The sequence below is a fragment of the Lissotriton vulgaris genome, chromosome 4_1 (genome assembly GCF_964263255.1).
Source record: "Lissotriton vulgaris chromosome 4_1, aLisVul1.2, whole genome shotgun sequence".
In the NCBI taxonomy this organism is placed as follows: domain Eukaryota; kingdom Metazoa; phylum Chordata; class Amphibia; order Caudata; family Salamandridae; genus Lissotriton; species Lissotriton vulgaris.
Genome location: NC_141691.1, coordinates 1,535,333,382 through 1,535,357,183, shown reverse-complemented (window position 1 = coordinate 1,535,357,183; position 23,802 = coordinate 1,535,333,382).

Sequence of the window (23,802 nt, the reverse complement as noted above, 5' to 3'; positions counted from 1 at the left end):
TGCAGGGTGACTACTCCTTAGTCACAAGGGAGAAATCTTGAGAAGAGTCTTGAATGTCCTTTCGTAGAAAGTAGTTCTTGAATCAAAGATGATCTAATTTGGAAGGGTCCCCGCTCCGGTCTTTATTCTAAAGAAAGGGGTGGGTACATGACTAGGTCCTGCCCTAAGGGTGGGACCAGGAAGGGGGGTAGTTACACCCCTCTCCCCTGCCGGACTTTCCCCAGCCCAGGGCTGTCGCCCCTGGAACTGGTTCTAACCGGCAGATGCGTAGTGAGCACCGGGGTGCCACTCCGCAGTCACCTTCGCGCCAAAGCCCTACCTACCCAGAATACACAAACCCTGTCTGGGACGGTGCGAACAGCGCCCTCGACAGGAAACCCTTTGTCCAAGTGCTCCTCGCTGGAAGGACTCCCAGCAGCAGGAGGTCAGACTCGTGTCTGTGGTGGCAGCATCCATTTTGTGGAGCTGAGGCTTCAGTTAACTTTAACCGGGGTTCACAGTTACATACATGTCGTGTCCCTCTAGAAGGGTGGAATGCTAACCTCGTCGCCAGCATTGGTGAGAGGGCAGCACCCCGATTCGTATGACACCTTACTCGACATGTCTGGATAACGCGACACCGGAGGTACCGATATGGTACGCGTTATCATGGAACAGCTATTGGGTCTTGATTCCGCAAGCTGCAACCGGGCTCGGCTCGGGCCTGAACCTAGCTCACACGAGCCCACGCACTCTGCCTTCAGGATCGTTAAGCCTGCCATAGGAGTGACTGATAGGAACTCGGGTGTCCATTGTATGGTTAGATATAGAGCTACTATACCTAAAGCGAAGGGTGGTTACACGCCTTCGCCCCAGCTGTCGTGCAGCCAGTTGTGTCAAATTTAGGAGGCCAGCCAGGGGTGGCATAATACATGCTTCAGCCCCTGGCGGCCCTGGGTACACCTATGCCCTGCGTTACGGGGTCTGATAAGGTGGCCCAGTACCAATTGGTAAATGCACCTAGGGTACATATCGTAATTTAGAAAGAGAACAGCCAGGCTGTGGGTCTGATTAGCAGGCCCACAGCCAGAGAAAGTCGTAAACCAGTGAAACAAAAGCAAAAAATCTGGGTGATCATAGGATTGCAGACCCTACTCTCCTACATGACCCCCCCCCAAACGTCGGAACAATAAGCTAACCTTGACCAGGTGAGTCTTCTTGTTCTAAGTGGAAATATCTGGAGAGCCCATCGGCATTGCCATGATCAGTACCAGGTCTATGTTCCACTGTAAAGTCCATCCCCTGTAGGGAAATGGACCACCTAAGCAGTTTGGGGTTTTCACCCTTCATCTGATTTAGCCACAAGAGGGGCTTATGGTCGGTCTGAATCTTGAAGTGAGTGCCGAACAAGTATGGCCTCAGCTTCTTCAGGGCCCAAACCACAGCAAAGGCCTCCCTCTCAATAGCTGACCAATTCTTCTCTCTAGGGGTCAGCCTTCTGCTTATAAAAGCAATGGGCTGGTCTTGACCATTAAAATTCAGTTGAGAAAGAACAGCTCCCACACCCAATTCAGAAGCATCTGTTTGGACAATGAATGGTTTGGAGTAGTCCGGACTCTTGAAGATAGGCGCCGTGCACATGGCCTGCTTTAGGTCATCGAATGCTTTTTGACAGCTCGCTGTCCACTGAACTTTTTTTGGCATTTTCTTACTTGTCAGTTCGTTTAATGGTGTCACAATTGAACCATAGTTCCTGACAAACTTCCTATAGTAACCAGTCAGGCCCAAGAAAGCTCGAACCTGAGTCTGGGTGGTTGGAGGAGCCCAGTCCCTGATTGACTGTATTTTGCTCTCCAGTGGCTGAACCTGGCCTCCACCTACAAGGTGGCCCAGGTATACAACCTGTGTCTGCCCTATCTGGCACTTGGTGGCCTTGATAGTGAGGCCTGCTGCTTGCAGTGCCTCTAACGTCTTCCGCAGGTGGACCAGGTGATCCTCCCAGGTGGAGCTAAAGACAGCAATATCGTCAAGATACGCCGCACAGAAGTCATCCAGCCCAGTAAGGACTTGATTCACCAACCGTTGGAAGGTGGCAGGTGCATTTTTCAGACCAAAGGGCATCACCACGAACTGATAATGCCCACCAGGGGTTGAAAATGCGGTTTTAGGCTTGGCGTCCTCAGCTAACCTGATTTGCCAATACCCAGCTGTCAGGTCAAACGTACTTAAGTAGTTGGCCGAAGCCAATCTATCGATAAGCTCGTCTGCCCTTGGTATTGGGTGGGCGTCAGTCTTAGTGACTGCATTGAGACCCCTGTAGTCTACGCAAAACCTCATCTCTCTCTTACCACCCTGGGTGTGAGGTTTCGGCACTAGAACTACGGGACTAGCCCAAGGGCTATCCGAGGGTTCAATGACTCCCAGCTCCAACATTTTCTGCACTTCACTCTTGATGCAGTCTCTAACGTGATCAGGCTGCCTGTAGATTTTACTCTTGACGGGCAAGCTGTCACCAGTGTCAACCTCATGGGTGCACCAATCGGTCTGACTGGGTGTTAGAGAGAACATATGTCTGAACGACTGAAGAACCTGTTTACAGTCGCTCTGTTGATGTTCGGAGAGGCTGCCACAAAAGACAACACCATCTACCGAGCCATCGTCAGGATTCTGAGTGAGCAGGTCGGGGAGAGGGTCACTCTCCTCTTCCTGTCCTTCATCTAGGGCCATGAGCAAACTCATGTCCTTCCTGTCGACATATGCCTTGAGCCTGTTGACATGAAGCACCCTGTGGGGGCTCCGGGGAGTTCCCAGGTCGACCAGGTAGGTGACCTCTCCCTTTTTCTCCAGGATGGTGTAGGGCCCGGACCATTTGTCCTTGAGTGCTGCTGGGGCCACTGGCTCCAACACCCACACCTTCTGTCCGGGCTGGTAAACAGTCAAGACAGCCTTTTGGTCATGCCAAGCTTTCTGGAGTTCTTGGCTGGCCTTAAGGTTTTCAGATGCCTTTTCCATGTATTCAGCCATCCGCGAGCGGAGGCCAAGCACATAGTCCACTATGTTGGCTGCAGGCTTTTTGAGAGGTCTCTCCCATCCTTCCTTCACCAAACACAGGGGTCCCCTTACAGGATGCCCGTACAAAAGTTCAAAAGGGCTGTAGCCAACCCCCTTCTGCGGGACTTCTCTGTAGGCGAACAAGAGGCAGGGGATCAGGACGTCCCATCTACGCCGAAGCTTTTCCGGTAGTCCGTGAATCATCCCTTTTAGGGTCCTGTTGAATCTCTCAACAAGCCCATTGCATTGTGGATGATAGGGTGTAGTGAACTTGTAGTTAACACCACATTCCTTCCACATAGCAGTTAAGTAGCTCGACATAAAGTTTGCACCTCTGTCGGAGACGACCTCCTTAGGGAAGCCCACTCTGGAGAACACTCCAACTAGGGCTCTTGCCACAACAGGTGCTGTAGTGGTCCTAAGGGGAATAGCTTCAGGATACCTGGTGGCATGATCCACTACCACCAGTATAAACTTGTGCCCTGATGCTGTAGGTGGTTCCATGGGACCGACGATGTCGATCCCCACCCGTTCAAAGGGCACCCCCACCACAGGCATTGGTATAAGGGGGGCCTTTGTCGTGCCACCTGACTTACCACTGGCTTGGCAAGTGACACAGGAGCGGCAAAACTCCTTGGTATCTTCGTTCATGTGAGGCCAGTGAAAGTGTGAGACAAGCCTGTCCCACGTTTTCGTCTGGCCTAAGTGACCTGCTAAGGGAATCTCGTGGGCCAAGGTAAGTAGGAAACCACGCTGAGACAAGGGTACAACCAGCCTCCTGGTCATGCCAGGCTTGGGGTCTCTTGACTCAGTGTACAGGAGTCCATCTTCCCAGTATACCTTGTGGGTACCTGTGGCGTTCCCAGCAGCCTCAGCAGCAGCCTGCTGTCTGAGGGGTTCAAGAGAAGGGCAGTCTAACTGGTCCTTCCCCAGGTCTTCCCTTGAGGGTCCCCCTGAACCCAAGAATTCAACTTGATCAAGTTCGAATTCCCTAGGCTCAGTTTCCCTCAATTCCTGTAGGTCAGCCTCCTCTGAGACTTGATCCTCGACCTGGGGCAAGGGGGAAGGCGCAGCCTTAACCCTACTGCTCTTTTTCTTGGGAGGTGTCTGGTCCGTTGTTCCAGGATCCAGCACCTGTTCAGTGGGGCATTTCCTGACCTGTGACCTAGTCACAGCGAACACATGTGCTGGCAAACCTAACATTTCCATGTGAGTCCGGTGCTCCACTTCTGACCATTGTGACGACTCCAAATCATTGCCCAACAAACAATCCACTGGGAGGTCTGGACTAACTACAACCTTCTTTTGGCCAGTTACCCCTCCCCAGGAGAAAGCTACAATTGCCATACTGTGATTGGTAGTGACATTGCTTGCATTGGTCACCAGGAATTCTGTACCTGGCATGATCTGTCCAGGGTCCACAAAGTTAGGCGTCACCATGGTGACGCTGGCACAAGTGTCCCTATAGGCCTGAGCCATCTTTCCATTTATGAAAGGCGTCTGTCGGTATTTGCCCAGGGTATTGGGACTTACGTCAGGGGACACGTCCGCGTCCCCTGTACTGACAAGGACAGCCTGAGTGAGTGTGCCAACTAAGTTGTCACGCCCCTCAGAACCCAGGGTTAACCCTACTAAACCCTTGGGAGGCGCACTACCACTGCTGACTGTACTAGGGGGCACAGGTGCCTTAGGGGCTGCAGTGGCAGGAGTCTGCCCTCCTCCTTTCTTGGTGCACCCACTAAACCAGTGAGATTTACTTTTACAGTACTGGCACCATCTTTTGGATTGGCCTTCTTTCTTCTTTTGGGGAGCCTGACCCCCACCCTCTTTGGGTTGTTGGGGACCTGTCGAAGACTTCTGGTCATTTTGTTCCCCTTTAGAATCTTTACCCTTCTGGTCTGCTTTCTTCTGACCACCTTGATTCTGGCCCTGGTTCTGTTTAACTCTTGTACGAACCCATCTGTCTGCCTTCTTTCCCAATTCTTGGGGAGAGGTCAGATCCGAGTCGACAAGATGCTGATGCAACAACTGGTTCTGACAATTGTTTAAAATTTGTTCTCTCATCATCAAATTATACAATCCTTGATAATCAGTAACCTTACTGCCCAGCAACCAGCCCTCAAAAGCCTTAGTGGCACAATCGACAAAATCAGACCAATCTTGAGACTGCGTTTTCTGGGTATCCCTGAACAGCACCCTGTACTGCTCAGTGGTTAGGCCGAACCCTTCAACGAGTGTATTTTTCAAGATTTGGTAATTGTTAGCATCCTCCACCCTTGTGGTGAGGAGCTTGTCTCTTCCTTTTCCTTCAAAGGAGAGCCACAAGATAGCTGCCCACTGACTCTGGGGAACACCCTGCACAGTGCAGGCCCTCTCCAAAGCAGTAATCCATTTGTGGATGTCGTCCCCTTGTTTAAAGGGGGGCACTATCTTACCAAGGTGTTTCGTATCGAAACTCTTTTCCCTATTACTAGGTACATTGCTGCCACCAGTGGGGACTACCCCACTTAACTGTTGCTCTCTAGCAAAGGCAAGCCTTTCTTTGGCCAGGGCAAGTTCTTCCCTTTCAATCCTTAGATTGGCTGCCCTTTCCTTAGCTTCGTACACTCTCCTCTGAGGGGACGTCATCCCTCTCTGAGAAGAGTTGTGAGAGCCATTGGTTCGAAGGGATCCGCCAGAGTCTCTTGACAGAGATCGGGCTCGTCCGTTCCCAATGTTAAGCTGACCTGATAGTGGCCCCAGGGGTTCCCCAGTACCGCTATCATGTTTGCTTAAGTTGGACCTGCTTAGTCTGACGACTTCTACCTGTCCCTTATCTGCCTCATCCCCAGAGAGATCCTCATCCTCATCCTCCTCCACATCTTCGTTCTCAGTTGCGAGGTGGATGAGGTCAGGATCGTCTCAGGTTCCCTCGAGGGGAGGCATGTCTCCTTCTGGATTAGAAGAGCTACGAAGTTTCTCAGCTCTTCTGGCATCATAAGTCTCCAAGAGACCAATCAGAAAGGACGTTGTGGGGTTAGACCCCTGCTGAATCTTCCTGGAGTGACACAGTCGTCTTAACTCCTTGAAGCTCAGCACAGTATATCCTGAAGGGATGACCTGTGGAGGGTCAACTGACACAAGGGGAGACCCAGAGTTTCCTCCTTTGTCCGACATACTGTTTCTAGTGTGGTGTAAGTGATGCACCTACCTACACTACGTGTTTACCTACTGTACCCTTGCTAAGAGTTGTAGCCAAGGTGTGCTAAGCCTTGAGGAGCTACAACAGCTGGTTCAGTAGAACTCAGAGTATTCTAAGCTTTTAGTTATATGTACTAACAGTACTTGTGCGATCTTTCAACAAGATATTCTTAGGATACGTGTGGTAAAACAACAGCAAGCTCAAATCCCAACCGCTGCTCACCAATGTGAGAAGTTGGCCCGATATGCAACGTTCGCTATTCTAGCGACCGCTATGTATCGTTCCAACGACCCTTATGGTGTTTGGTTGTAAGTCAACCTATAGACCAGCTATCCTAGTAGCGTGGATACGAGCAGTCTAAGGCTAAAGACTCGAGAGGGCGCGTTAAGCCAGCTGTTTACCACACATGTACCCCTTGAACACCCAGTGAAAGGACACCACACAAGTGTTATGAAAATAAACGGTAGATTTATTAAGAATCACAACAGCCCTGTACTCTTTATGAGGACAGGGTACTAAGCACAAACCAAATCTCTTTAGCAAATACTTCAAGTGCACAATGAAAACAAGTGTCCGAGGACACGGAAAGATTAAGGTCTCGGGCGGACCCGATAAGGCAAGTCGGAAGCGAGGGACTCAGGACCCTAGAGTAAGGAGGCTATGCAGGCACCGAAATGCCGAGTTACCTAGCCACGAGGGCTGCGGCTGCACAAGTCTTACAGGCGTCGGGGTCTTCGCTGACGAGCCAGGAGCCGGAAGAAAAGGAGTTGCTGGCCGGCGACCAGTGCTGAATAGTTCGTAGAGATCCAAGCCTGGATCGGAGATTGATGAAACCTGAAAGCAGAGGGGACCAAGTTCGTACTACTAGCCAGTAGTCAGAAGGTACCAGGAAGGCACCGGTTGGCCGTCACCTCGACCAGGTGAGTGGGCAACGCTAGGCTCTGCAGTCTCACGGACCAGGAGGCGTTGTCGGCGACCACGGTGGAGGTGCGAGCTGTCCCACGAAGGATGATGCTGTCGGCGTCGCTGGGCCCAGGATGGGGCAACAAGCCTTGGCAGATCTCAGGGCCACGTGGTGGGCCTAAGATGGCGTCTTGAGTGGACCAGGAGGGTCCGGGGTGCTTCTCGCAAAGATGGAAGCAAGGGCCGGTCTGGAGCAACCAGACCAGCAGTGATGATTCTCGGATGTCGTCACAGAAGGGCACAAGCCAGCGGCTAGTGACCAGACAACGTGCTGAGCAGCGAGCAGAAGGGCCCCACGCAGATCGTGGAGATGCTGGGAGACTGCACTTCGGTGCTGGGGCGGCTCAGGGTCGGGGCTTCTCGGACCCCAGAGCACTCACCAGAGAGTTACCTCGATGGTCGTGCTGGTTTTAAGAGCGTGCAGGTTCTGATGATGGCCGGTCCCTCGAGGTCTCGTCGCACCCACAGATCACAGCTGAGCTGATGACGTGGGTAGAGGTCAGAGGTGCCAGGGAAGCCGGTTCTCGTCGAGCTGGGCCGTCGGATTCCTTGAGGAAGGACTTACAGCAAACCGCAGAGTTCTTAGTTGGTGCCCGCTGATGCAGGGTGACTACTCCTTAGTCACAAGGGAGAAATCTTGAGAAGAGTCTTGAATGTCCTTTCGTAGAAAGTAGTTCTTGAATCAAAGATGATCTAATTTGGAAGGGTCCCCGCTCCGGTCTTTATTCTAAAGAAAGGGGTGGGTACATGACTAGGTCCTGCCCTAAGGGTGGGACCAGGAAGGGGGGTAGTTACACCCCTCTCCCCTGCCGGACTTTCCCCAGCCCAGGGCTGTCGCCCCTGGAACTGGTTCTAACCGGCAGATGCGTAGTGAGCACCGGGGTGCCACTCCGCAGTCACCTTCGCGCCAAAGCCCTACCTACCCAGAATACACAAACCCTGTCTGGGACGGTGCGAACAGCGCCCTCGACAGGAAACCCTTTGTCCAAGTGCTCCTCGCTGGAAGGACTCCCAGCAGCAGGAGGTCAGACTCGTGTCTGTGGTGGCAGCATCCATTTTGTGGAGCTGAGGCTTCAGTTAACTTTAACCGGGGTTCACAGTTACGTACATGTCGTGTCCCTCTAGAAGGGTGGAATGCTAACCTCGTCGCCAGCATTGGTGAGAGGGCAGCACCCCGATTCGTATGACACCTTACTCGACATGTCTGGATAACGCGACACCGGAGGTACCGATATGGTACGCGTTATCATGGAACAGCTATTGGGTCTTGATTCCGCAAGCTGCAACCGGGCTCGGCTCGGGCCTGAACCTAGCTCACACGAGCCCACGCACTCTGCCTTCAGGATCGTTAAGGCCTGCCATAGGAGTGACTGATAGGAACTCGGGTGTCCATTGTATGGTTAGATATAGAGCTACTATACCTAAAGCGAAGGGTGGTTACACGCCTTCGCCCCAGCTGTCGTGCAGCCAGTTGTGTCAAATTTAGGAGGCCAGCCAGGGGTGGCATAATACATGCTTCAGCCCCTGGCGGCCCTGGGTACACCTATGCCCTGCGTTACGGGGTCTGATAAGGTGGCCCAGTACCAATTGGTAAATGCACCTAGGGTACATATCGTAATTTAGAAAGAGAACAGCCAGGCTGTGGGTCTGATTAGCAGGCCCACAGCCAGAGAAAGTCGTAAACCAGTGAAACAAAAGCAAAAAATCTGGGTGATCATAGGATTGCAGACCCTACTCTCCTACAAGCACCTCATTAAAAAGCATTGTAGTTAATAGAGGGTTTTAGGACTTTAGTTACATTATAAATCATTTGTTGATGGTACCATACACGTTTTAGGAATTGTGGTGGGTTCTAAGGTGATTTTACCATGTGAAAAAGCCTTCTGCTGTGATATCATGAATATTGTTTGAAAGAAAACTAATATCTCATGATTTTCCCACAGTGGTTTGGAAGGGGATCTATAAGCTAAACTGAAAGCATATTTTCTGTAAATTCACATTATCTTTCTCAGTCATGTGAAAATGAAGTCTGACATTCTCAGTAAAACATGTACATTCAACAAGGACAGAGACTGTCAGTTGATTCCTTTGTGTTCTACTACAGCCTCCTAGAGTGTTCTAAAGAACAACTAGAGCGCTAACAGTCCTACTTATTACAAAGGTATGGCACACCTGAAGCCATCTTGATTGGAATAAAGTGGTAACTCTTAAAACATTTAATTTAAAAAGAAACAACATGAGGGGGTATATTTTGCCATTGAAAGTATGATTAGTGCTGCAGAATGAAAAATTAGGGCACATTTTGAGTGACTTCTCAAATCCTTTTCTATTTCATTAAAACATTCTGACATGCAGTCTCCCAAAATGGCCACCAGAGACAAAAGAGCCCAAATGTAGCCCAAATATCACCCAGATGTAGCCCAAGTATAGCCCAATGACAGAATGTCCCAGAGTGTTCTAAAGAACAACTAGAGCGCTAACAGTCCTACTTATTACAAAGGTATGGCACACCTGAAGCCATCTTGATTGGAATAAAGTGGTAACTCTTAAAACATTTAATTTAAAAAGAAACAACATGAGGGGGTATATTTTGCCATAGAAAGTATGATTAGTGCTGCAGAATGAAAAATTAGGGCACATTTTGAGTGACTTCTCAAATCCTTTTCTATTTCATTAAAACATTCTGACATGCAGTCTCCCAAAATGGCCACCAGAGACAAAAGAGCCCAAATGTAGCCCAAATATCACCCAGATGTAGCCCAAGTATAGCCCAATGACAGAATGTCCCAGAGTGTTCTAAAGAACAACTAGAGCGCTAACAGTCCTACTTATTACAAAGGTATAGCACACCTGGAGCCATCGTGATGGGAATAAAGTGGTAACTCTTAAAACATTTAATTTAAAAAGGAACAAAATGAGGGGGTATATTATGCAATAGAAGGTATTATTAGTGCTGCAGAAAGAAAAATTAGGGCACATTTTGAGTGACTTTTCAAATCCTCTTCTATTTCATTAAAAAATTCTGACATGCAGTCTCCCAAAACGCCACCAGAGACAAAAGAGCCCAAATGTAGCCCAAATATCACCCAGATGTAGCCCAAGTATAGCCCAATGACAGAATGTCCCAGAGTGTTCTAAAGAACAACTAGAGCGCTAACAGTCCTACTTATTACAAAGGTATGGCACACCTGAAGCCATCTTGATTGGAATAAAGTGGTAACTCTTAAAACATTTAATTTAAAAAGGAACAAAATGAGGGGGTATATTTTGCCATATGAATTATGATTAGTGCTGCAGAAAGAAAAATTAGGGCACATTTTGAGTGACTTCTCAAACCCTCTTCAATTTCATTAAAAAATTCTGACATACAGTCCCCCAAGATGGCCACCAGAGACAAAAGAGCCTAAATGTAGCCCAAATATCACCCAGATGTACCCCAAGTATAGCCCAATGACAGAATGTCCCAGAGTGTTCTAAAGAACAACTAGAGCGCTAACAGTCTTACTTATGACAAAAGTATGGCACACCAGAAGCCATCTTGATTGGAATGAAGTGGTAAGTCTGAAAACACTCAATTTAAAAAGGAACATGAGGGGGTTAATTTTGCCAAAGAAAGTATGATTAGTGCTTCAGAAAGAAAAATTAGGGATCATTTTGAGTGACTTCTCAAATCCTCTTCTATTTCATTAAAAAAATTCTGACATGCAGACTGAAACATGCACTTTGAATACCAGCAGCAGACGTCCCTGGTGAGCAGTAGCTTTACTACAGTGATCTAATGTGCAACTAGAGTGCTAACATTCAGAATTTATGGCAAATGTGTGACACATCTGAATGCCTTCTTGATGGAACCAAAGTAAACAAGCATTGAAAATGCAATAGATCTCGCCCTCGTTTAAGTTAAAGCCATTCTGTTTGTAATGAGGTTGCTTTTTAGCTTTGCTTTTATTAGTGTTTTTTCAACTTTCATGTAAATAACATGCATCTGTATGCATATAAGTATATGTATGCATGCATTTATGTTTGTATTTATATAGATATACAGATGATATATGTTTATATATGTATGTATATATATATATTCACTGAAAAAACCATAGGCTATAGACCATATATAGTTAGGAATTAGCATTTACAAAACCTTGAAAATTCACTGAAAAAACCATAGGTTATAGACCATATATAGTTAGGAATTAGCATTTACAAAACCTTGAAAATTCACTGAAAAAACCATAGGTTATAGACCATATATAGTTAGGAATTCGCATTTACAAAACCTTATTTTACTCACACAAAACCATTGAAATTCCATATATAGTTAGTTGCACTAACTATATATCGCGCACCCGCAATCCACTGCTGATGATGTCACATATTACATCATTCATGACATGGTCAGTGACATCACTGATGACATCACTGATGACATCTCAAATGACATCACTGATGACATCACTGATGACAACATCCAGTGACTGTATGTTTCTGTAAAGTTAAAATATGTCTTACATATTGAAGAATGAGTGGATGTATAAGTGTCTGGATGAAGGATTTAGTAGGTGCATGACTGACTGTATGAGTGAGTGATTAAATGTGTCTCACTGAGTGCATGGGTTAGTGACTAAACTGTCTTAATTTGTGCATCATTATGTCTGTTGTTCTGTAAACTGTTGCATGTGTTGATAAGTAGCTATATGAGTAACTATATGGGTTATTGATTGGTTGCCCATGTATTTGTATGGGAGACTGAGTGTGTGTGTGGGTGGCTGGGAGGTGTATGACTCTGTGCATAGATGTGTGAGCAGTTGATTCACTAGATGTATGGTTTCAAAAGTGCATGTGGAAACAGCTGTATGGGCGGATGACTGTGTGCATGAGTGTTTTGGTGAGTGAATGGATATCTCAGTGCTACATGTCAAAGTAAGTACATATGTAAAACACAGTACATGTGAGAGTTGACATATATAAATAACTGTGCATAAGAGCCAGTGAATGTGTGAGTGGCTGTATAGATCATTGTGAACTTGTATCAGGGATTGTATAAGAGAGTAAATATGTGTTAGTATATGTTTAAATAAGTAAAGTTTGTATAACTATATAGTTGAGGAAATGGAGGTGTGATTGATTCTTTGCATGACTGACTAGGTGTGTGAGTAACTCCATGGATGAGTGACAGTCTGTGAGTGTCTGTTTACACTGATTGTATCTAAGGTTATATTAGAGTCTGAAGAGGTTCATCGTATTATCACATGAATGATATCATCAGTGATGTGATCAGTAATGTCAAATGAGATGTCATCAGTGATGTCATCAGTGATGTCATTTGAGATGTCATCAGTGATGTCATTTGAGATGTCATCAGTGATGTCATCAGTGATGTCACTGACCATGTCATGAATGATGTAATATGTGACATCATCAGCAGTGGATTGCGGGTGCGCGATATATAGTTAGTGCAACTAACTATATATGGAATTTCAATGGTTTTGTGTGAGTAAAATAAGGTTTTGTAAATGCGAATTCCTAACTATATATGGTCTATAACCTATGGTTTTTTCAGTGAATTTTCAAGGTTTTGTAAATGCTAATTCCTAACTATATATGGTCTATAACCTATGGTTTTTTCAGTGAATATATATATATATATATTCACTGAAAAAACCATATGAATATATATATATATATATTCACTGAAAAAACCATAGGTTATAGACCATATATAGTTAGGAATTCGCATTTACAAAACCTTATTTTACTCACACAAAACCATTGAAATTCCATATATAGTTAGTTGCACTAACTATATATCGCGCACCGCAATCCACTGCTGATGATGTCACATATTACATCATTCATGACATGGTCAGTGACATCACTGATGACATCACTGATGACATCTCAAATGACATCACTGATGACATCTCAAATGACATCACTGATGACATCACTGATGACATCTCATTTGACATTACTGATCACATCACTGATGATATCATTCATGTGATAATACGATGAACCTCTTCAGACTCTAATATAACCTTAGATACAATCAGTGTAAACAGACACTCACAGACTGTCACTCATCCATGGAGTTACTCACACACCTAGTCAGTCATGCAAAGAATCAATCACACCTCCATTTCCTCAACTATACAGTTATACAAACTTTACTTATTCAAACATATACTAACACATATTTACTCTCTTATACAATCCCTGATACAAGTTCACAATGATCCATACAGCCACTCACACATTCACTGGCTCTTATGCACAGTTATTTATATATGTCAACTCTCACATGTACTGTCTTTTACATATGTACTTACTTTGACGTGTAGCACTGAGATATCCATTCACTCACCAATACACTCATGCACACAGTCAACCGCCCATACAGCTGTTTCCACGTGCACTTTTGAAACCATACATCTAGTGAATCAACTGCTCACACATCTATGCACAGAGTCATACACCTCCCAGCCACCCACACACACACTCAGTCTCCCATACAAATACTTGGGCAACCAATCAATAACCCATATAGTTACTCATATAGCTACTTACCAACACATGCAACAGTTTACAGAACAACAGACATAATGATGCACAAATTAAGACAGTTTAGTCACTAACCCATGCACTCAGTGAGACACATTTAATCACTCACTCATACAGTCAGTCATGCACCTACTAAATCCTTCATCCAGACACTTATACATCCACTCATTCTTCAATATGAAAGACATATTTTAACTTTACAGAAACATACAGTCACTGGATGTTGTCATCAGTGATGTCATCAGTGATGTCATTTGAGATGTCATCAGTGATGTCATCAGTGATGTCACTGACCATGTCATGAATGATGTAATATGTGACATCATCAGCAGTGGATTGCGGGTGCGCGATATATAGTTAGTGCAACTAACTATATATGGAATTTCAATGGTTTTGTGTGAGTAAAATAAGGTTTTGTAAATGCGAATTCCTAACTATATATGGTCTATAACCTATGGTTTTTTCAGTGAATTTTCAAGGTTTTGTAAATGCTAATTCCTAACTATACATGGTCTATAACCTATGGTTTTTTCAGTGAATTTTCAAGGTTTTGTAAATGCTAATTCCTAACTATATATGGTCTATAGCCTATGTTTTTTTCAGTGAATATATATATATACATACATATATAAACATATATCATCTGTATATCTATATAAATACAAACATAAATGCATGCATACATATACTTATATGCATACAGATGCATGTTATTTACATGAAAGTTGAAAAAACACTAATAAAAGCAAAGCTAAAAAGCCACCTCATTACAAACAGAATGGCTTTAACTTAAACGAGGGCGAGATCTATTGCATTTTCAATGCTTGTTTACTTTGGTTCCATCAAGAAGGCATTCAGATGTGTCACACATTTGCCATAAATTCTGAATGTTAGCACTCTAGTTGCACATTAGATCACTGTAGTAAAGCTACTGCTCACCAGGGACGTCTGCTGCTGGTATTCAAAGTGCATGTTTCAGTCTGCATGTCAGAAATATTTTTTTAATGAAATAGAAGAGGATTTGAGAAGTCACTCAAAATGATCCCTAATTTTTCTTTCTGAAGCACTAATCATACTTTCGATGGCAAAATTAACACCCTCATGTTGTTCCTTTTTAAATTGAGTGTTTTCAGACTTACCACTTCATTCCAATCAAGATGGCTTCTGGTGTGCCATACTTTTGTCATAAGTAAGACTGTTAGCCCTCTAGTTGTTCTTTAGAACACTCTGGGACATTCTGTCATTGGGCTATATTTGGGGTACATCTGGGTGATATTTGGGCTACATTTAGGCTCTTTTGTCTCTGGTGGCCATCTTGGGAGACTGTATGTCAGAATTTTTTAATGAAATTGAAGAGGGTTTGAGAAGTCACTCAAAATGTGCCCTAATTTTTCTTTCTGCAGCACTAATCATAATTCATATCGCAAAATATACCCCCTCATTTTGTTTCTTTTTAAATTAAATGTTTTAAGAGTTACCACTTTATTCCACTCAAGATGGCTTCAGGTGTGCCATACCTTTGTAATAAGTAGGACTGTTAGCGCTCTAGTTGTTCTTTAGAACACTCTGGGACATTCTGTCATTGGGCTATACTTGGGCTACATCTGGGTGATATTTGGGCTACATTTGGGCTCTTTTGTCTCTGGTGGCCATTTTGGGAGACTGCATGTCCGAATGTTTTAATGAAATAGAAAAGGATTTGAGAAGTCACTCAAAATGTGCCCTAATTTTTTATTCTGCAGCACTAATCATACTTTCTATGGCAAAATATACCCCCTCATGTTGTTTCTTTTTAAATTAAATGTTTTAAGAGTTACCACTTTATTCCAATCAAGATGGCTTCAGGTGTGCCATACCTTTGTAATAAGTAGGACTGTTAGCGCTCTAGTTGTTCTTTAGAACACTCTAGGAGGCTGCAGTAGAACACAAAGGAATCAACTGACAGTCTCTGTCCTTGTTGGATGTACATGTTTTACTGAGAATGTCAGACTTCATTTTCACATGACTGAGAAAGATAATGTAAATTTACAGAAAATATGCTTTCAGTTTAGCTTATAGATCCCCTTCCAAACCACTGTGGGAAAATCATGAGATATTAGTTTTCTTTCAAACAATATTCATGATATCACAGCAGAAGGTTTTTTCACATGTTAAAATCACCTTAGAACCCACCACAATTCCTAAAACGAGTGTGGTACCATCAACAAATGATTTATAATGTAACTAAAGTCCTAAAACCCTCTATTAACTACAATGCTTTTTAATGAGGTGCTATCATGTATATTGGTCCCAAGATGGCTGCCAACACTTCTTGGATGAAGTGCTGACAGCCAATCAGATCAGATGTGTGGTTAGGCTCCGCCCAGATATATATCTTTTTTTGAACCTAAATCACTCAAAATCCACTTGAGCACATATATTGAGACCTAGCAAAGGCACATCGGGCTAACAGTCCCTACAATTTTGCCAAGTTTCGTGCAAATCCATTCAGCCGTTCGAGCTAAAAGTGAGGCCAACCGCCCTATGGAAATTAACATGGGAAAAACGCGTTTTGGGCCCCCCCTTTTTTCTCGGCCCCCCCTTGATGAAACCCCCCCAAATTGTCAGGGGCTGCTCAGAAACAAAATGTTCCATTTTCCTGAAAATTTCAGCCAATTCCGTCCACAAACGCCAAAGTTATCAGACATAGAATTTTCAAAAATCCCATAGAGAAAAAATCCTAACTATATATACCTACTGGCGACCGCCAGTAGGTAATATATATATATATATTTAAATGCAAATGTATTGCGACTTAAATAGCGCACGCATCACCCGAAGGCATCAAGGCGCTTGCCTTGGGAACCCATCCTGGCTTTTTCCCTGTGAGATAACCCCTACTGGGCATCCCCAAGGTGAAAGCCAGGCATCCCGCAGTGGGTGGGCCGCTGTATAGGCATGAGCGGATTTTGCGGATTGGCAATCCGCGAATTTGCGGATTTGCAAACTCGCAATCCGCAAAATCCGCGAATTCCCGCAAATTTGCGGATTTTTTTTTTTTTTTGTGTTCGCCCGTGTTTCTGCCAGTTCGCGAGGGTTTTTACAATTTCGCAATTTGCGAACTTACCTGTCGGGTCGCAAGTTTTGCGAACTTGTTGTTTCTACGTGTCCAACCTGTTTGGGACACTCTTCTTCATCACTGCCACTCTCTGTCACCACTGCCACTCTCTGACTACTCATGCCACCCTCTGGCCCACCCATGCCACCCTCTGTTTCATCACCACACCCTCTGGTTGTCCAGTGTACATTATTTTTGGCAAAGCAAAGCACACCTTCCCTGCCTCAAGTGACCTGAATTAATTTGGGGCTGATTAATGTGTCACAGAATATTTTTTTAGCTGGCACCTGCTTCCTTAGTGCGCCCTGATTAGTGATCTTTTGCACTTGCTAAGTGCTTTCATTGTTGCAAAATTAGTTACAACACCTGCCCTGCCCCAACTGACAATAATGAATTAGGGGCTGATTAATGGATTTTAACTTCCAGCCTGGCTCCTGCTTGTCTCCCTTAGCTGTAATTCAGGACCTTTGTGGCATATGTGTAACTATTCTGAGGTTCAGAGCAGGGTCACATAATAGTTGCAACTGGCAACTGAACTCTGGAGGGGCCCCTCAGGAAGCACTACAGGAAATGGCTACTAATGATGAGCCTGAACTTTTGAACCTGGTAAGTAGTTACTTTCAGTTTTGCTAAAATCGTATTTCTGCAATTTCGCACTTATTCGCGGGGCGCGAACTCACGCGAACAGTGCGAGCAGTGCGAGCAAAATCCGCTGCTCGCGGATTTGCGGATTTTTCAGGAAATTCGCAAATCTCGCGGATTGCGGATTTCCCGAAAATCCGCAAAATCCGCGAGCGGAACGGATTTTCCGCCCATGCCTACCGCTGTAGTGGAGATTAAGCAAGCTATTGCCCAGAGTTGCAGCGTGGGACCCCATGGTTAGAATAGGCACCGAGGCGAGAATTATCGAGTCCGTGAACATTTTGGGCTCAGGACCCTGCCGCGTCGGGAATTGAACCCTGGTCCCGGGCCAGACCTCTGCATCAGGGTCTGCCGCTCTAATCAGTGAGCCACACTTCTCCAATACTATATATATCTTCAATACTCCTTGGCATAGATATATATGAAAAATATTTAAACTTTACAGAAACACACATTCAGTGGATGATGTCATCAGTGATGTCATCAGTGATGTCATTTGAGATGTCATCATTGATGTCACTGACCATGTCATGAGTGATGTAATATGTGACATCATTAGCAGTGCATTACGGGCCCGTGAGTTATAGTTAGCTTAACTAACTATAACAGGTGAATTTCTCTGGTTTTATATGAGTCAAATGTCCAACTATAACATTCCTGAAACCCATGTTTTTTTTTGTGAATTTCAAATGTTTTTGAAATGCTAATTCCTAACTATAAAGACTGTAAAACCTATGGTTTTTCAGTGAATTTCTAAGGTTTTTGAGATGTTAAATTCATATTTTAATAATGATAAAACCTATATTTTTGTGTAATATCTGTAAACTCTATTATTATTTTTTTTTACTTTAAAAATTATGTAATATTTTATATCTGCCCAAAAAAATATGTATATATATTTTTGGGAGGGGAGAAAACGGCAGTCCTATACCGGTAGTGTACCAAGCTCCATAACCACGCAAATCCTATCCGCCATATTGCTAAACTCATAAATGATGCGCATTTCGTACCAGACGGGTTTGTGGCACCGCGTCCCGCATAATATCATTTACATATAAGGTTGCAGAAGCTGCTACTTTGATATCCAATGGGTACGCAGTACCAAGCCACACGTTACGTCATGTACGTATGGGGTCGTGCCCACTGCGTGTTGCGTATGCGATGAGTGCACGCTGCCAGACCCTGTGTTACATCATGGACGTATGGTGTCGGGCCGGGTACGCCATTCCCTCATTTTATTTATGTCTCAAAACTATATCTAAATAACTTTAAAGTGTATATGACAGCAAGCGATAAGCTTAAATATTTTAAACATTTATATATTTCTAACTGTAATAAACTTATATTATGATAAATATATTTTTCTAAAAATCTCGTTGGGTGCGGCGTCCTTGTGCGCTCGATGCGCGATTGCCATGTGACCTAAAAAGCATTTGATTAGTTCATAACATTCCCCATTGTAACAGTTGGAGAACCCCACCCATTTTAGTCATTCTCTCTACAGCGTTTGATGAGACACACCCCTTCTGCTTAGAGAGCTTTTTTGAAAAGTTTTTTTTTGCTGTGTACACATATCTTATACTACACCAACATGCAATGATCAGCTTGATTAATTTTCATGGTCTGTACATTAGCCTTCCACGTGTGATGGCAATGCATCTGAAACGTTACATCAAACAAATGTGTGATACACGATGCCCCTGGTGTGTGTGTGTGCACATTATTGTGCTGCCTTTCGGCCTGGGTATTGGTGGCTCGAAGGGGTATCATCAGCCACGCGCAGAGTGCACATCCTAGATTACATGTGACAAACAGTAAAAAGTAATGTGTAGTTGCAGTAAGTAAGTGATTTGTGTTGCAGTATGCTCTGTTGTCAGTAGTGTGTCATGTGTGAGACTTTCAGATTCCTGTTTGACATGCATTTCTTGACTGTAATGAGCGCTATCACTATGTATGACGTAGCCTCACTGCTGATCCTCCCTCCATCCGAGCACATTCACATGTGTGCGCCTCGCAATAGCAACACTTTCAATAATACTGCACACCATTGACATGCGTGTCTGCGCATATCCACAACCTTGACAACGACATGTGATGTTGTCCATTCAAAGTTTTCGAACAGCATCTCATTAGCGATAGTTGCCGCCTTCCTGGTACATGCTACATTAATGTAAATTGCACATTCAGCGATGTCAAAACTGCAACATAAACACACATAAGTACACTTCCTTGCCAGGCATGAACTGAACAACGCCCAGGTCCCCGGAATAATTATTCACACCCCTACACTGGCCTGGCGCAAGCAAGCCTAGCCCACTTTGCGTACATATAAATAGGATAACGACGACACCACATGTCCCAGTTCTTCCACACTGCCTCAGGTAATATGGCCGCATCCTCCTCGCATATCACAATGCGCAATAAAAAAAAGGGATCCATGAGGTGTACACCATCCTGGCAACCAACACTGGACATGAATTCTGAACTCTACTGGCCATCTTGTTTGGAAAGGGATCCATGAGTTGTACACCATCCTGCAATCAACACTGCACATGAATTGTGAACACTGCTGGCCGTCGTGTTTGGACACACAACAATGACAGCAGGTGAGCAGTGGGGCCTGGGTGCACAGGGGATGCAATTGAGCGCGGTGCTGGGGGAGGGGTAGGGTGCATCAGCCTAGGTGCGCAGGTGCGAACAAGTGATGTTGCTGTGTGTAATGATGTGATCTCTGAGCTCATTCAGTCACATCTCTGTCTCATTGCAAGGACCTGCTGGACCGTACTGGAGGCCTGAGCCAGCGGGCACCGCTGCCCTACAGACATGTGGCGTTGGCTTTTGGAACACTGTAGTGAGCTAATTACTAAGTGTACATTTATTTATTTATTTATTTTATTTGTCGGATTTATAATGCGCATAGCTGCCCCAGCGACGGGGCGTCCCAGTGCAGGCCGCAGACTCCAGGACAAAACCAGAGGTCAGAAAAAGCTTAGGCAGGAAAAAGCAAGGTCTTTATGGCCTTCCGAAACGCAAGATGGTTCTGGATAGCTCTGATGGGCACAGGAAGTGAGTTCCAAAGTTGCACGGCCTTGCTGCGAAAAGAACGGCCACCCGCTCAGGCTTTCCAGACACGCGGGGTACAGACCAGGGCTGAGGCGGCATATCTTAAGGAACGCTGTGGTACGTAGAGCTCAAGCAACCCCGCTAACCCCACTGGTGCCTGAGGTGATAAGATCCTATGAGCCAAACAAAGCGCCTTAAATTGAATGCGCTTCTCTACTGGCAACCAGTGGAGTTTCTGAAGTACGTGGGAAACAGAGCACGAGTTCGGAAGGGCCACCAGCATGCGGGCAGCTGCATTCTGTGCCCTTTGAAGACGCTTGACACTGGCCTTGTTCGCACCCAAATATAGGCAGTTGCCGTAATCCAGTCTAGACAAAATTGTAGACTGAAGAATGATTTGGCGGACTTTTGGAGGGAAAAAGCCCAACAGTGGCTTCAGGCCCCGCAGAAGCCCAAAACAAGCCCCAGCCACTGCCTTGGATTAGGCGTCGAACGTCAGGCCACTATCAAACCAGATGCAGCGATATTTGACTGTCTTCTTCGGCAAGGGGGCAGGTTTCAAGCGGTCCGGCCAACAGTGCTCGGACCACAACCCCTGATCCTTCCCAAACAACAAAATCTCAGACTTGTTGGCGTTGAGCTGTAAGCAGTTCATTGCCAACCAGTCCGCAATCGCAGAGAGGTCCTCTTTGAACTTGATCAAATTAGTGCACCTTTTTTTAGAAAACGCGATCACTAGCTGGGTGTCGTCAGCATACAATACCAGTGACAAGCCCCTTCCCTTCGCCAACACAGCCAAGCCCTGGATTTAAATGTTAAACAGAGGGGGCTTAACACTGAACCCTGCGGTACATCCTGGCGCAAAGCAAGCTCTCATGAATGGGAAGGGGGGACGTGAACTTGGAAGGACTTCCCTTCCAGAAAAGACCAGAGCCACTCTAGGGCCGCGTCACTAATGCCTATTTCCTGCAGGCGACTTAAGAGTATCGCATGGGAGACGGTGTCAAAAGCGGCACTTAGGTCCAAAAGGACCACGGCTGCTGAGTGTCCGACATCCAAGTTCGACTGAATGGCCTCCGTAACTACCAGCAGAGCAGACTCAGTACTATGGCGGGCACGGAAACCATGCTGAGATGGGTCAAAGAATGCATTCTGCTCGGAAAACTTGGAGAGAATAGGATTTCACATAGGATTCTGCCACCTTTGCTAAAAACGGCAATTGGGAAATCGGACAATAGTTGGCTGGCTCTGCAGGGTCCAATGAGGATTTTTTTATCAGGGGAATAACCTTAGCATGTTTCCAGGCACTCGGTACAGACACTGAGGCCAAGGAAAGATTGACCAGGTTGAAATTCAGCGGAGAGAGGAGAGTGTGGAACTGACGAAAGTGAGCAGGAGTCAGTGGGTCCGCTGGCGAACCCGATTTGATCTTTGAACAGAGTGACTCAAACTCCATCTGTGACAACGGAGGAAAAGATGAAAGGGTGGTTACCCACATGGAACACGAGACCCCCAGGTCCCCAACCACCGGGGGGAAGACAGGGGTGGGTAAACCCTGGTAAATCTTATCAACTTTGCTCACAAAGTATAAGGCCAATTCATTGCATTGCTGATCGGAGGAGATCGAGGAAGTCCCCGTAGTACCTCCGCTCTTCATCCTCTTCAGCACAGAAAAGATGGTCTTGGCAGGGTTGGTACTAGCCAGGATTTTATTTGCCACAAACTCGAGCTCGCTGAATAAGCTTGTGATATTGTTTAATTGCGGCTTGATATTTACTTTTAGCCGCCTGGTCATAAGAGCGCCTCCAAGCACGTTCCAGCTGCTTACAGCCCTTTTTGGCTGTGACTAACGAGTCGCTAAACCAGGGGTTCGATGGCTTACGGGATTTTCCTCCCAGCTTAGCGGGGATACAACTATCCAGTCCCGAGGTTACCCACTCATTGAAGCAGGAGTTTGTTGTCTCCGCATCTGGCGGCAACTGGGGCCTAAGGCTAGACAGCCATGCAGAAAAACAGCCAGAGTCGAGTTTGTGCCAAGGCCACACACAGGCACAGGGACATGCACACAGGCTTGCGCCACTTTATTACACGCACACATTATGCTTTTAGTATGCGCTCTGTTCCTTTGTATGTAAACGTTGGCATAACATTTTATTATTTAACCTTGTCTATTCTCGTGCACTCCAACTCCTCTTTGAACCACAATTACCACTTACAGTTGATAGATCGTACTTCAAGAAGGAAGGATGCACAACTGGTTCTCTATTAAGCTTGAAATAAACCTTCATTTATCTCAAGACATTTCCCGCATTATATTATTTCTTCCATTTCAGACACTGAGTTGCTTGCGCCAAAATGGGCGGAGCGGGTGCTCACCCAGTGACGATGCCCTGGGCATTCTGATACCTTCCATCGTGGTATCAAGACACCGTCCCCGACCGGAGACCTGCTGTGCCACCCTGACAGAGGTGCCCCGGAGTCGGAGCTTGCACCGGCACGTCGTTGGACACACCAGTGGTAGAAGGTGAGCAGTGAAGCCTGGGTGTGCAGGAGCTGCAATTGAGCACAGTGTGAGGGAAGGGGCTGGGGTGGAGCAGCCTGGGTGCACAAGTGCAGGCAAGTGTTGTTGCCGTAGATAATAATGTAATCTCTGGCCTCATTCATATCTGTTTGATTTTAAGGACTTGCTGGACTGCACTCTTTCTCGCGGACCCCAGCGTCCTAGACACACGGGTGATGGGAGGTAAACATTGAGGGCTGGGTGCAGTAGGCCTACGCTCTGTCTCCTCCTGTTGGAATATAAAATATATAAATATGATTGTCCCACTATGTACCATATATAACTACATACACATATTTATGAATCAAGAACAAAACGTTATTGTAAGATAACCTAATGATAGGTTATAGAATGTCGTTCCGTCCTATTGATGAAGTTAGGACTACTAAGTGTTATATCCCTTCGTCTATCTTTTAAGAGTGTTGATACTTCACGGTATAACAGAAAACGAAAAACAGGTTAAACCGTTTAAGTCTGCTTCTCTTTTATGGAACATGGTTCAGGGAAATTCAAGGTCAGACTTGCTCTTCTCGTAGGACGCACACATTATAGCAGGGTCTGTTTCCACGGGTCCAAGATAGACAAGAAGGGCACCTCACTGACCTACTTCTGGAATAGTTTTTAGCTTAGCTATTGATAAATGTGTATGAACCTTAAAAGGGTGTTCCGGTGGACTAACGGACAGCTTGTGTATTTCCATTCTTG